Genomic DNA, 15,472 nt, shown 5'->3' with positions numbered 1-15,472 from the left:
TTTCTGGTAGAGCCCCTATATATCCTTTAGACGGCTACACTGGAGTAGAAGTTCCCAGTTGGTTTCGGATGCATACTGCAATATGCCATATCACTATGCCTCTCCCTGATTGTGTAAACTTAACAGGAGTATAACCCAAAATTCAGTACTGGGTAGGTAAGGTGCAATAAGGAAAAGAAGCACTGGCGTTGCCAATAGGTCTCGCAATAGGAAAGTTGGAGCTATTGGTTTTGTAAATGACAAAGCCCTTTATGTTTTTTAAAAATGAAAATAAAAATAAAAGGCATTGTTATTTGCAATTGTAATAGCTCCAACTGTCCTACTGCGAGACCTATTGGCAACGCCAGTGCTTGTTTATACTTTGGGTGAACCTCACAACCGGTGACTCACCCACAGTAAATAAACAGTAAATGGACTGCACATGTTTACTGCTAATATCCACCTTTCGGGATAAGGCCTCTACATGTCAGCAAAGGTAAGGGGCACTTGGCTGGTTACATGTGAACACGTGTACTCATTTGTGAGCGCTGCGCTTGTGATACTCCTGTGCAGCCGGGTAACTGGGCACAGGTAGCCTGATGCAGAGGGAACTCTGCAGGGTTGGATATTGACCTGGGGCATGCCTCTTAATGTTATCGTACAGTTATAGGGAAAGTTAGTGAGGTTTAGTGTCTTGCCTGCAGTTGCACTCCATTATACACCTATGGGGAAGACTTCTTTAGAGTGTAGTTTTGCTTCCCTTTGGGCTACCAGTAACATATGGAAAGGGCATGGAACTTGTATCCCAAACCCAAATCTGAATGTTACAGGATGAAATATGTGCAACTTATGGGTCCTCAGGATTGCCATACTTCTCTGGCTTGGCTCAGGATCGGAGCCCAAACCTTTTGTCACCCTGCTGTGTCAAGTTAATTAATTTTTTCTTCAGCAGCAGGAACAAAGGCCTCCCCACACAAAGGTAGCAATTTGTAGTGCTTCACTCAGCTCCTGAGGAGGAAGGAAGTGGGGATGAAGGATCTGCATCCACCAATTAGCTGTCACACTGTACCAGGGAGGGGCCACCCCAAGCCTACTGAACAAAGGAGGGAGCCCAGACCTCTGGAGCCAACACAGGTGGGAGCTCCCCTTTGAAGATTTGGTGGGAAAGGCCCTGACAGTGATGTCAACGAGGCTCGGAGCTGAGTTCCCCAGGAGAGATGTGACCAGTGGTTCCTGGATGATGCCATTTTGAATTGTCCCAGCATGCTGTGCAGGAGGGTTGGGACAGGGGCAAAGAGGTGATGTGGCACTTCCGTATAGGCCAGAGGTGTCTCATTTCTAGAACCTTCCACTTCCACTTAAATGTCTTGCACAAGGGGCAGTCATCTCTTTTGGTTGCGCTTTTCGCTAGACACCATGACTGGAGGAGGCAGCCATGGACAACTGGAAGGAAGGTCTCCGTCAAAGTATTTTGTTCAAACCATAGCATCGGGCTCTGTGGACATTAGGCTAAAGGCAATAAAGCTGGGTGAGGGTGCATCTGGTAACAATGCACAAGTTGCTTAGTTTCAGTAGTTCACTATGGTTTTTATTGATCAGAAGTAGCTCTCACTACAGAAAAGGTTGGAGACCCCTGAGATAGAGCCTTGGGCCTTGGACCAGGATATCATTTCCAAACAAGAGCACCTGTTCCTGAACAATAAACATCCACGCACTCAGGTCCTGTACACTCTCCCCAAATTACACAAGGAGCCATATAACCCTCCTAGCAGACCCATTGTCTCTGGATGTGGATCGGCCCTCAAGCCATTGGTCAAATACATTGAATCAATAATTAAGTATATTCGCGACAGTATGGTCCTGAGTTGTCAAGCAGAAGATATGGATTTGGACCCCACCACAAACCTTTAAGTAGGCTTAGACATCGAATCATTGTGCACCACCATTTCACGAATAGAGGGCATGTTGATTATACAGGACACTGGACTATAGACCACAACCCACACGCAAACCCACAGACTTCATTATGGAACTATTACAAACAGCCTTAAAGCACTACTATTTTTTATACAAATATACCTTCTATCTTCAGAAGAAGAGGGTCTCTATGGGTGCTTGTTTTGACCCTAAATTTGCTATTCTGTATGTGGACAATTTGGAGAAGAACATTATTGTCTCACAAAACAACCCATACCATGGCCATATTTATTTCTGGGAAAGCTACATAGATGACATCCTGCTTATCTGGAAGGGTAGGAAGGACTCGTTAAGGCTTTTTGTTGATTGGCTCAACACCAACCAACCACATATCAGATTCACCTTGGAAGCAAAAAACAATAATCTTCCCTTCTTGGACCTTTCATTCCAAATCGAGGATGTCAAAATAGGCACATCCCAACTTGAAAAACCAACGGAACGCAACACACTGCTTCTGTATACCAGCAATCATCCAAGGGGCCTCAGGGATGGTCTACCCTATGGACAATTCCTGAGCATTCACAGGAATTATGAGTGGAAGAAGGATTACTTCAGAGAGGCAACTGTAGTTAAAGAAAAGCTGGTGGCCAGGGGCTACCGAAGATGTCTGGTGTCACTCTCACTTAAACGTGCATGGTACTGCTATAGACAGACACTCCTTACACCTAAGATGAGAACCAGAACCAAAAGGATACCTTTTGTATCTATCTTTTGACTGGACAGTAACAAGATTGGCAAAATAATGAAAAAGAATTGGTGTGTTTTACGCACCCAGTCCAGTTTTGCTGATCCACTTTTATTCTCCTACAAGAGAGGAAATAACCTAGGTGACCACTTATCCCATGCCATTTCAAAGACACCTCAAACCAAAACTAGCCAATCTATCACCGCTATATGGGGTCTACCCTCTGTTATTGCCCATTTCAAATGTCAAATCTGCACACTATGCGCTCAAACTACACATACCAAAACCTTTGAAACAGGTACCCACACATACCCCCTGAGACAGCGGAGTAATTGTCGTTCTTCCAACGAGATATATACGATTTGTTGCCCTTGCAAATTGATTTACATTGGGCAGATAAGGTGAACAACGTTTACAACGAAACTTTTACAACGACCTACCATTACAACGCAACTTTTACCACGCAAACTATTACAACGCATTGCTCTGGGGGGCGCTCTAGGATAGGGAATAGGTTAATTTATTTTCCAATAACCTTCCCTACTATCCACGGGGACCGGAGTTGGAATAGTAAATTAAACTATTCACTATCCAGCGCCTAAAAGCATTATGCGTTGTAATGGTATGCGTGGTAAAAACCGCGTTGTAAAGGTAGGCGTTGTAAAAGTATGCGTTGTAACGTCATACATCCGGCAGATAACCCCCAGATGGCAAGGCCCGCAATCAGGTGCCAAGTGAAAAACGCTCCATTGGTCTCCCACTTTAAAGTGCTCAACCACACTGAAAATGACTTTATGTGGCAAGTGATTGACAAACCTACCCTCCTAGTGCACAGGGAGGACCTCTCCCAGCTACTGCTACGATGTGTATGCTGCTGGATTTCCTGTTGCAACTCCATGGACAATGGCCTAAATGCACCAGCTGAATGGAATAGCATGGGGCCTTATTTATGAAGGGCTTGCGCCGCCGGTGCGTCACTTTTAACATGGGAAAAAGTGACGCATCTGTGGCGCAAGGCTTTCATAAATGAGGCCCATGGTTTCTACTTAAACCCACCCCCTTGCTATTCATTCTACCACATTTGGAACCCCTTTTAAGTGCCCAGTAAGTTTCTGCGCTTAACCTTTTAGAGAGTGCTTCCTTCTGATGTTCCTACACTGTACACGAGCTTGTATATATTGTTTTTATACATTATATATATTTTTTGCATATTTGTTAATGTTGGGCTGTTGCTATTTATTTTGATGAGCTTTGTAACTAACCTACAGATTGTAAGCCCATCAAGGGAGAGACCCAAGGCTTCTTCCCGGCAGATTCCATTCCCCTCCAGTGCCCAGGTTTACTAAGCACACTGCCGCCTCACAACCTCCAAGCGGTCTAGTGTTTTCTACTCCTAGCATAGAAGTGCACTTGTGACCAGCCAGACGCGTGGCACCTGATTAATTCAGGACGCGTCGTGGTTGAGAGGGCTGTCCCCGCGACGAGAGCTAAGGTCAGTGCCTCCGTACGGTTACTGTATTGACCAGCGCATTACCGTCATATTGATTATACAATTTGAATAACTGCTGGTCTCCTCTTCTCAGATTCAATTTACCATTACGTTGGTATAAACTTTTAAATCCCTGCATCTTTCACTATCGGCACCTTGATGGAGGTGGTTTTCCGCCCTCCACACTCCCTACGCCATTGTCTTCACTTTTCTGATTGGTATATGAGCACACCTGCTTAGCTGCATTTAAGTCAACAGCGCACGCCCTCTTAACTATTATCTTCCCTCTACCATTACAGATTCATTCTTGTCTGCACAAAGGTGCCAGTAAAGTTCATTGGCTTTCCTCACTTAAGATGCCAAGACCTGTATCAATCCTTTTGAAGGGGAAGCATCCTTTACAACGCAACCATTACATCGCACTACACTTATAACACAGTTATTACATCGCAACATCCTTTACAACGCATGTCACTATAATGCAGGCATTACAACGCTTGACAATACATCGCATGACACTACAGCGCAGGCATTACAACGCATACCATTACAACCCATACCATTACAGCACATAGTACCCCATCACTATCCAAAACTTACCCTACTGTTGCACCCCCTGGAGTAGAATAGTAATTTTTACCCCTAGGCTATCCAACACTTACCCTACTGTTGCACTCCCTGGAGTTAGAATAGTTATTGTTACCCTTATATTATCCAATACTTACCGTAAATGCAATGTAATGGTATGCGTTGTAAAGGTATAATGCGATGTAAAAGAATGCATTGTAAAGGTTGTTTCTAAAAATGCGATGTAGGGCCATGCGATGTAACGGAGTGCGTTGTAAAGGATGTTGCGATGTAAAAACTGCGTTGTAAATGCATGCATTGTAAATGTATGCATTGTAACGTCATACATTCCTTTTGAAGGCTATGCCCACCATATTGGCCAGTCCTACCTCTATGCATTCCTGACTACGGAACTTCTCAATTTCCATGTCATACATTGACCAGGATGTTCCCGCTTTTTCCCAGCAGCCTCTCGAACTGGCTCCTTTCTGGCATGCTTACTTGTAATCCCTGACGGACAGCAGTGGCTCTTGTTTTCTCTCTCTCGTGACCAGCAAGGCTGCACCAGAGCCATACATATGTGCACCCTGGCGGTTCCCTTCATGTGAGGGTATTCACCACCCTTAAATTGATTTTAAGGAGGCTGCTTCATCTGAGTTGCACTTGTGGCAGCTAACGTTAGCTCTTCTTCTCTCCTCTCCCTTTCTCCTTAGGTGCCTTGGAACTCGTTCAAGTACCTTTACACATGTTTGTCATGCAATGTTGCACAGCTCAAGTTAAATTGATACCAGGGTTAATTCAATTGTCTCCCCATTAAGTGGTAATCTTCTTCCTTGTGTCACCCTTGTCCTGATGATGACCTCTAGCTATGAAGGTCGAAACACTGTTGACTTGTAACAGCTAAATTGTACTTGCTAATAATGACATGATGTTGCACTATTTGTACAGTGATGAAAAAGTTAATGCACCATAATTCTTCAAAATATTTCCAAAACGCTGTTTTACTACTCTCACGTGTTTAACTTGCGCCATTTAAATATTCTTTCACGAGCACAATGTGTTCACCTTGCACTTGGTACACAATTTTAAAGAAGCATGGCTGAAGCTGCTTCATAACCCTTGAAAGCTTCATTCTCTGCCTTTGTTGTTAATATAACTACGCTTAAACCCAAAAGTTGGGATTACATATTTTTGTTTTTACTGTAACTAATTTACTCTTTAAATTGTACTTTTTCATTGACTCCTATTGAGAAATTGTTGCATGATACTGTACCCACCAAGGTCTCAACTAGGGTTGTAGGCTTCTCCTGTGGTTTGGAATAAAATGTATCTTGACACATTACTATAATATAATCATTTACTGAGTCTGATTGCCGCCTTTTGTGCGACTTGCGGAATACCGCACATGGGGCATATGTATGAAGCCCATTTCCTGTTCGCAAACGGGCCGATTCTCAGAATCAGCCTGTTTGCGAACGGGAAAAAGCCTTTCGGGATGTATCATCCCAAAAGGCCCTCACAAAATAGGGAATCGCAAAATTTGCGAGTTCTTATTTTGCGAAAGCATTTAAGGAATCGCAAATTGCAAATCCTTAAATGCGATGTAAAAAGCACCCAAGTTGCACGATTTCTCCTTAAGAAATCGCAAATTACCACCAACTTCAAGTTGGTAGTAATTTGCGATTTCTTTGAAAAATTTACTTTTTTGCATTTTTCAAAGTGTCTTGTGGCGCACATACATGCCCCTAGGGCATGTTCGTGTGCCACATGTGCACACGTGCACATTTCAGGGGTGCAACAGGGTGTCCTTTTGACACCCTGGCACCCTTGAAATTGCATTCTCATTTTGCGATTCTCTGTTTGAGAATCGCAAATTGAGAATGTCTTCCCATTCATTCCTATGGGCCTCTAGGCCTATAGGAATGAATGGGGAGATATTCCTTAATTGTGAATCGCAATTTGTGATTCGCAATTAAGGAATATGCAAGATTTGCATAATTATTTTCAAATCCTACATACATAGCGTTTTGCGATTCTCAAATAGCGATTCTCTAAAAATCGCTAATTGAGAATCGCAAATGTATACTTTGATACATGTGCCCCTAGGTCACTGAGGAAGTGCCGGAAAGACCCAGGCAGTGAGGACACTCTCCAGGGGGTCTGAGCACTGTGTTTGGCAACACCACGATGGTGTTCAGTGTGTGGAACATTATTTCATCTGATCTGAAGTGGACTCAGGTGATTTCTTGGTACTGTCCTCTGCACAGATCTCGGTACAAATGTAACAGTTTGCATAGCAAGTTTCCTACAAAGGTCAACAAAATATACCAAGGATGATAGTCACCCATGCAGTTCAGGCCTTCACACATATAGGTTCCTCGTTGTGAGGTCTGGAGCAAGCCATAAGCATTGGTCACAGGCCCTGAGAAAAACTCCTGAGCGGAAATCCACATAAAAAGACCAAAAACAAAATGTACGCAAATTTGCTGTTAAGACCAACTGGCAGATGCATCAATGTAGCCTTTTGCTATTCCTAAATAGCGATTTTTAAGGAATCGCTATTTAGGAATAGCAAAAGCCTATGCATGTAGGAATCTCTATTAAAATAGCGATTCCTAAACATTCCTTAATTGCTACTCGCAAATTGCTAGTCGCAATTAAGGAATGCTGTCCCATCCATTCCTATGGGCCTACAGGCCCATAGGAATATATTGGAGATTGCATGAGCAATTTGCGAGTACCAGTAGGTACTCGCAAATTGCTCATGCAATTTCAAGGGTGCAAGGGTGTCAAAGTGACACCCTGTTGCACCCCTGAAATTGATCTATGCACATATGTTGCACACACACATGCCCTAAGGGCATGTGTGTGCGCAACATGAAACTTTGAAAAATGCACAAAAGTTCTTTTTTCAAAGTTTTAGCAAATTACCATTAAGTCCATCTTCATGGTAATTTGCTCTCCCTATTAGCGAATTCGCTATTTTTTTGACTTTCATGCATTGCATTTAAGGAATCTCAATTTGGGATTCTTTAAATGCAATCGCAATTTAAGAAATCTTAATTTTGAGATTCCTTAAATTGCATCCCAATGCAAAAATACCGGGAGCAAAGGGGCAGATTCTGAGAATCTGCCCATTTGCTCCCGGTATTTACTTGGATGCATATGCCTGTAGAAGAATAATTAATCTGATATTCTGTTTCACGTCGACCACTTAGTATATATGACTAGGGGGAATGTGATGTGACTGTAATTTTTAAAAATAATTCTTGTTTATATTCGACATACTTCTTAGACATCCATGCTCCATTCACAAAATATATCATATCCTCTTAAAAATCATTAGACATATAATATGTTTCTGTGTAACATAGTCATTGGGTACAAATTATTTCCAGTCCCATTCTGCAAATACACACACCTACCATAATATGTTTATTTTGTAAAGTCCACGCTGTTACAGACATGGTGCTAAGTACAATGCGTTGTATGCTCGTGAGCAGTATGATGGCTTTAGAATATTTTTACTGTGTCTTTCTTTGCATGTGGTCCACGTTCTAGGTTCCAGCTGGCACCAGTTGAAGCTGCTGCCCTGAGCCTTGTGGTCTTTATAATTGAATAAGCCTGGACCCTATTTATTTAATTACCTTTGGATACCGCCCCAACTTTTTTAGCACAGAAGTCTTACTGCCACCCACGAGTTTTCATTTTATCAGCCTCAGAAAGATGAAAAGCTTAGAAGTCTCGCCAGTGTTATAAACCAGGACCACGAGAACAGACAAAAACTATTGCAGTGGGTGCTTTTACCTAGAATGCTGTCAGATAAGTGTGTGTTCTGATCACCCCCATAATATCCGATAAAGCTGGTGTGTGCAGTCACTGTGCAGCCTTATTCCCAATATGTTCAATCAAGATATTTTTTGACCCTTCGGATTGAGTAAAAGTCTTTGAACATTCAAAAGGTTTAATCAGTCCCTTTATGGGCACATCTGGAGCATGCCAATCAGCTGCCATGTTGGTGTAAAAGACATTTATGAAATAATACCCCATGCAGAGCCACCACTGAGAGCCAGCACACATCGGCTGGTGCCTCTTAACAAAGGAGTGGAGTAGTTAATTTATTGTTTACCTCAAAATGCCCCGGATTTGAAAAAAGGAGGGTACATATGGGGCAGTTCAGAACTGACGCAGTACCAGAGTCAGCATCTGTCTTTGTGCACCTGAGATGGGAAGGCGTTCGCCCCTTGGCACCGCTGGCAGGGGAGAGGTGCTGGTCTCTGGAGAGGCCATGATTGAGCACCCCTGGGCACCGCTGGCAGGGGAGAGGTGCTGGTCTCTGGAGAGGCCATGATTGAGCACCCCTGGGCACCTCTGGCAGGGGAGAGGTGCTGGTCTCTGGAGAGGCCATGATTGAGCACCCCTGGGCACCGCTGGCAGCGGAGAGGTGCTGGTCTCTGGAGAGGCCGTGATTGAGCACCCCTGGGCACCGCTGGCAGCGGAGAGGTGCTGGTCTCTGGAGAGGCCGTGATTGAGCACCCCTTGGCACCGCTGGCAGGGGAGAGGTGCTGGTCTCTGGAGAGGCCATGATTGAGCACCCCTGGGCACCTCTGGCAGGGGAGAATTGCTGGTCTCTGGGGAGGCCATGATTGAGCACCCCTGGGTACCGCTGGCAGGGGAGAGGTGCTGGTCTCTGGAGAGGCCATGATTGAGCACCCCTGGGCACCGCTGGCAGGGAAGAGGTGCTGGTCTCTGAAGAGGCCATGATTGAGCACCCCTGGGCACCGCTGGCATGGGAGAGGTGCTGGTCTCTGGAGAGGCCATGATTGAGCACCCCGGGGCACAGCGGGCAGGGGAGAGGTGCTGGTCTCTGGAGAGGCCATGATTGAACACCCCTTGGCACCGCTGGCAGAGGAGAGGTGCTGGTCTCTGAAGAGGCCATGATTGAGCACCCCTGGGCACCGCTGGCAGGGGAGAGGTGCTGGTCTCTGGAGAGGCCATGATTGAGCACCCCTGGGCACCGCTGGCAGGGGAGAGGTGCTGGTCTCTGGAGAGGCCATGATTGAGCACCCCTGGGCACCGCTGGCAGGAGAGAGGTGCTGGTCTCTGGAGAGGCTGTGATTGAGCACCCCTGGGCACCTCTGGCAGGGGAGACGTGATGATCTCTGGAGAGGCCGTGATTGAGCACCCCTGGGCACCGCTGGCATGGGAGAGGTGCTGGTCTCTGGAGAGGCCATGATTGAGCACCCCGGGGCACAGCTGGCAGGGGAGAGGTGCTGGTCTCTGGAGAGGCCATGATTGAACACCCCTTGGCACCGCTGGCAGAGGAGAGGTGCTGGTCTCTGAAGAGGCCATGATTGACCACCCCTGGGCACCGCTGGCAGGGGAGAGGTGCTGGTCTCTGGAGAGGCCATGATTGAGCACCCCTGGGCACCGCTGGCAGGGGAAAGGTGCTGGTCTCTGGAGAGGCCATGATTGAGCACCCCTGGGCACCGCTGGCAGGAGAGAGGTGCTGGTCTCTGGAGAGGCTGTGATTGAGCACCCCTGGGCACCTCTGGCAGGGGAGACGTGATGATCTCTGGAGAGGCCGTGATTGAGCACCCCTGGGCACCGCTGGCGGGGGAGAGGTGCTGGTCTCTGGAGAGGCCATGATTGAGCACCCCTGGGCACCGCTGGCAGGGGGGAGGTGCTGGTCTCTGAAGAGGCCATGATTGAGCACCCCTGGGCACCGCTGGCATGGGAGAGGTGCTGGTCTCTGGAGAGGCCATGATTGAGCACCCCTGGGCACCGCTGGCAGGGGAGAGGTGCTGGTCACTGGAGAGGCCGTGATTGAACACCCCTGGGCACCGCTGGCAGGGGAGAGGTGCTGGTCACTGGAGAGGCCGTGATTGAACACCCCTGGGCACCGCTGGCAGGGGAGAGGTGCTGGTCACTGGAGAGGCCGTGATTGAGCACCCCTGGGCACCTCTGGCAGGGGAGAGGTGCTGGTCTCTGGAGAGGCCATGATTGAGCACCCCTGGGCACCGCTGGCAGGGGAGAGGTGCTGGTCACTGGAGAGGCCATGATTGAGCACCCCTGGGCACCGCTGGCAGGGGAGAGGTGATGGTCTCTGGAGAGGCCATGATTGAAAACACCTGGGCACCGCTGGCAGGGGAGAGGTGCTGGTCTCTGGAGAGGCCATGATTGAGCACCACTGGGCACCGCTGGCAAGGGAGAGGTGCTGGTCACTGGAGAGGCCATGATTGAGCACCCCTGGGCACCGCTGGCAGGGGAGAGGTGCTGGTCTCCTGAGAGGCCGTGATTGAGCACCCCTGGGCACCGCTGGCAGGGGAGAGGTGCTGGTCTCCTGAGAGGCCGTGATTGAGCACCCCTGGGCACCGCTGGCAGGGGAGAGGTGCTGGTCTCTGGAGAGGCCACGATTGAACACCCCTGGGCACCGCTGGCAGGGGAGAGGTGATGGTCTCTGGAGAGGCCATGATTGAACACACCTGGGCACCGCTGGCAGGGGAGAGGTGCTGGTCTCTGGAGAGGCCATGATTGAGCACCCCTGGGCACCGCTGGCAAGGGAGAGGTGCTGGTCACTGGAGAGGCCATGATTGAGCACCCCTGGGCACCGCTGGCAGGGGAGAGGTGCTGGTCTCCTGAGAGGCCGTGATTGAGCACCCCTGGGCACCGCTGGCAGGGGAGAGGTGCTGGTCTCCTGAGAGGCCGTGATTGAGCACCCCTGGGCACCGCTGGCAGGGGAGAGGTGCTGGTCTCTGGAGAGGCCACGATTGAACACCCCTGGGCACCGCTGGCAGGGGAGAGGTGCTGGTCTCTGGAGAGGCCATGATTGAACACCCCTGGGCACCGCTGGCAGGGGAGAGGTGCTGGTCTCTGAAGAGGCCATGATTGAGCACCCCTGGGCACCTCTGGCAGGGGAGAATTGCTGGTCTCTGGAGAGGCCACGATTGAGCACCCCTGGGCACCGCTGGCAGGGGAGAGGTGCTGGTCTCTGGAGAGGCCATGATTGAACACCCCTGGGCACCGCTGGCGGTAAAGAGTTGCTGGTCTCTGGAGAGGCCATGATTGAGCACCCCTGGGCACTGCTGGCAAGGGAGAGGTGCTGGTCACTGGAGAGGCCATGATTGAGCACCCCTGGGCACCGCTGGCAGGGGAGAGGTGCTGGTCTCTGGAGTGGCCATGATTGAGCACCCCTGGGCACCTCTGGCAGGGGAGAATTGCTGGTCTCTGGGGAGGCCATGATTGAGCACCCCTGGGCACCGCTGGCAGGGGAGAGGTGCTGGTCTCTGGAGAGGCCATGATTGAGCACCCCTGGGCACCGCTGGCAGGGAAGAGGTGCTGGTCTCTGAAGAGGCCATGATTGAGCACCCCTGGGCACCGCTGGCATGGGAGAGGTGCTGGTCTCTGGAGAGGCCATGATTGAGCACCCCGGGCACAGCTGGCAGGGGAGAGGTGCTGGTCTCTGGAGAGGCCATGATTGAACACCCCTTGGCACCGCTGGCAGAGGAGAGGTGCTGGTCTCTGGAGAGGCCATGATTCAGCACCCCTGGGCACCGCTGGCAGGGAAGAGGTGCTGGTCTCTGAAGAGGCCATGATTGAGCACCCCTGGGCACCGCTGGCATGGGAGAGGTGCTGGTCTCTGGAGAGGCCATGATTGAGCACCCCGGGGCACAGCTGGCAGGGGAGAGGTGCTGGTCTCTGGAGAGGCCATGATTGAACACCCCTTGGCACCGCTGGCAGAGGATAGGTGCTGGTCTCTGAAGAGGCCATGATTGAGCACCCCTGGGCACCGCTGGCAGGGGAGAGGTGCTGGTCTCTGGAGAGGCCATGATTGAGCACCCCTGGGCACCGCTGGCAGGGGAGAGGTGCTGGTCTCTGGAGAGGCCATGATTGAGCACCCCTGGGCACCGCTGGCAGGAGAGAGGTGCTGGTCTCTGGAGAGGCTGTGATTGAGCACCCCTGGGCACCTCTGGCAGGGGAGACGTGATGATCTCTGGAGAGGCCGTGATTGAGCACCCCTGGGCACCGCTGGCAGGGGAGAGGTGCTGGTCTCTGGAGAGGCCATGATTGAGCACCCCTGGGCACCGCTGGCAGGGGGGAGGTGCTGGTCTCTGGAGAGGCCGTGATTGAACACCCCTGGGCACCGCTGGCAGGGGAGAGGTGCTGGTCACTGGAGAGGCCGTGATTGAACACCCCTGGGCACCGCTGGCAGGGGAGAGGTGCTGGTCACTGGAGAGGCCGTGATTGAACACCCCTGGGCACCGCTGGCAGGGGAGAGGTGCTGGTCACTGGAGAGGCCGTGATTGAGCACCCCTGGGCACCTCTGGCAGGGGAGAGGTGCTGGTCTCTGGAGAGGCCATGATTGAGCACCCCTGGGCACCGCTGGCAGGGGAGAGGTGCTAGTCACTGGAGAGGCCATGATTGAGCACCCATGGGCACCGCTGGCAGGGGGGAGGTGATGGTCTCTGGAGAGGCCATGATTGAACACACCTGGGCACCGCTGGCAGGGGAGAGGTGCTGGTCTCTGGAGAGGCCATGATTGAGCACCCCTGGGCACCGCTGGCAAGGGAGAGGTGCTGGTCACTGGAGAGGCCATGATTGAGCACCCCTGGGCACCGCTGGCAGGGGAGAGGTGCTGGTCTCCTGAGAGGCTGTGATTGAGCACCCCTGGGCACCGCTGGCAGGGGAGAGGTGCTGGTCTCCTGAGAGGCCGTGATTGAGCACCCCTGGGCACCGCTGGCAGGGGAGAGGTGCTGGTCTCTGGAGAGGCCACGATTGAACACCCCTGGGCACCGCTGGCAGGGGAGAGGTGCTGGTCTCTGGAGAGGCCATGATTGAACACCCCTGGGCACCGCTGGCAGGGGAGAGGTGCTGGTCTCTGGACAGGCCATGATTGAGCACCCCTGGGCACCTCTGGCAGGGGAGAATTGCTGGTCTCTGGAGAGGCCACGATTGAGCACCCCTGGGCACCGCTGGCAGGGGAGAGGTGCGTGTCTCTGGAGAGGCCATGATTGAACACCCCTGGGCACCGCTGGCGGTAAAGAGTTGCTGGTCTCTGGAGAGGCCATGATTGAGCACCCCTGGGCACCGCTGGCAAGGGAGAGGTGCTGGTCACTGGAGAGGCCATGATTGAGCACCCCTGGGCACCGCTGGCAGGGGAGAGGTGCTGGTCTCTGGAGAGGCCATGATTGAGCACCCCTGGGCATCTCTGGCAGGGGAGAATTGCTGGTCTCTGGGGAGGCCATGATTGAGCACCCCTGGGCACCGCTGGCAGGGGAGAGGTGCTGGTCTCTGGAGAGGCCATGATTGAGCACCCCTGGGCACCGCTGGCAGGGAAGAGGTGCTGGTCTCTGAAGAGGCCATGATTGAGCACCCCTGGGCACCGCTGGCATGGGAGAGGTGCTGGTCTCTGGAGAGGCCATGATTGAGCACCCCGGGGCACAGCTGGCAGGGGAGAGGTGCTGGTCTCTGGAGAGGCCATGATTGAACACCCCTTGGCACCGCTGGCAGAGGAGAGGTGCTGGTCTCTGGAGAGGCCATGATTGAGCACCCCTGGGCACCGCTGGCAGGGGAGAGGTGCTGGTCTCTGGAGAGGCCATGATTGAGCACCCCTGGGCACCGCTGGCAGGGGAGAGGTGCTGGTCTCTGGAGAGGCCATGATTGAGCACCCCTGGGCACCGCTGGCAGGAGAGAGGTGCTGGTCTCTGGAGAGGCTGTGATTGAGCACCCCTGGGCACCTCTGGCAGGGGAGACGTGATGATCTCTGGAGAGGCCGTGATTGAGCACCCCTGGGCACCGCTGGCGGGGGAGAGGTGCTGGTCTCTGGAGAGGCCATGATTGAGCACTCCTGGGCACCGCTGGCAGGGGGGAGGTGCTGGTCTCTGGAGAGGCCGTGATTGAACACCCCTGGGCACCGCTGGCAGGGGAGAGGTGCTGGTCACTGGAGAGGCCGTGATTGAACACCCCTGGGCACCGCTGGCAGGGGAGAGGTGCTGGTCACTGGAGAGGCCGTGATTGAACACCCCTGGGCACCGCTGGCAGGGGAGAGGTGCTGGTCACTGGAGAGGCCGTGATTGAGCACCCCTGGGCACCTCTGGCAGGGGAGAGGTGCTGGTCTCTGGAGAGGCCATGATTGAGCACCCCTGGGCACCGCTGGCAGGGGAGAGGTGCTGGTCACTGGAGAGGCCATGATTGAGCACCCCTGGGCACCGCTGGCAGGGGAGAGGTGATGGTCTCTGGAGAGGCCATGATTGAACACACCTGGGCACCGCTGGCAGGGGAGAGGTGCTGGTCTCTGGAGAGGCCATGATTGAGCACCCCTGTGCACCGCTGGCAAGGGAGAGGTGCTGGTCACTGGAGAGGTCATAATTGAGCACCCCTGGGCACCGCTGGCAGGGGAGAGGTGCTGGTCTCCTGAGAGGCCGTGATTGAGCACCCCTGGGCACCGCTGGCAGGGGAGAGGTGCTGGTCTCCTGAGAGGCCGTGATTGAGCACCCCTGGGCACCGCTGGCAGGGGAGAGGTGCTGGTCTCTGGAGAGGCCACGATTGAACACCCCTGGGCACCGCTGGCAGGGGAGAGGTGCTGGTCTCTGGAGAGGCCATGATTGAACACCCCTGGGCACCGCTGGCAGGGGAGAGGTGCTGGTCTCTGGAGAGGCCATGATTGAGCACCCCTGGGCACCTCTGGCAGGGGAGAATTGCTGGTCTCTGGAGAGGCCACGATTGAGCACCCCTGGGCACCGCTGGCAGGGGAGAGGTGCTGGTCTCTGGAGAGG

Source organism: Lissotriton helveticus, chromosome 7, assembly GCF_964261635.1.
Source record: "Lissotriton helveticus chromosome 7, aLisHel1.1, whole genome shotgun sequence".
NCBI classification, from domain to species: Eukaryota; Metazoa; Chordata; class Amphibia; order Caudata; family Salamandridae; genus Lissotriton; species Lissotriton helveticus.
Note: the sequence above shows the minus strand (reverse complement) of the source record.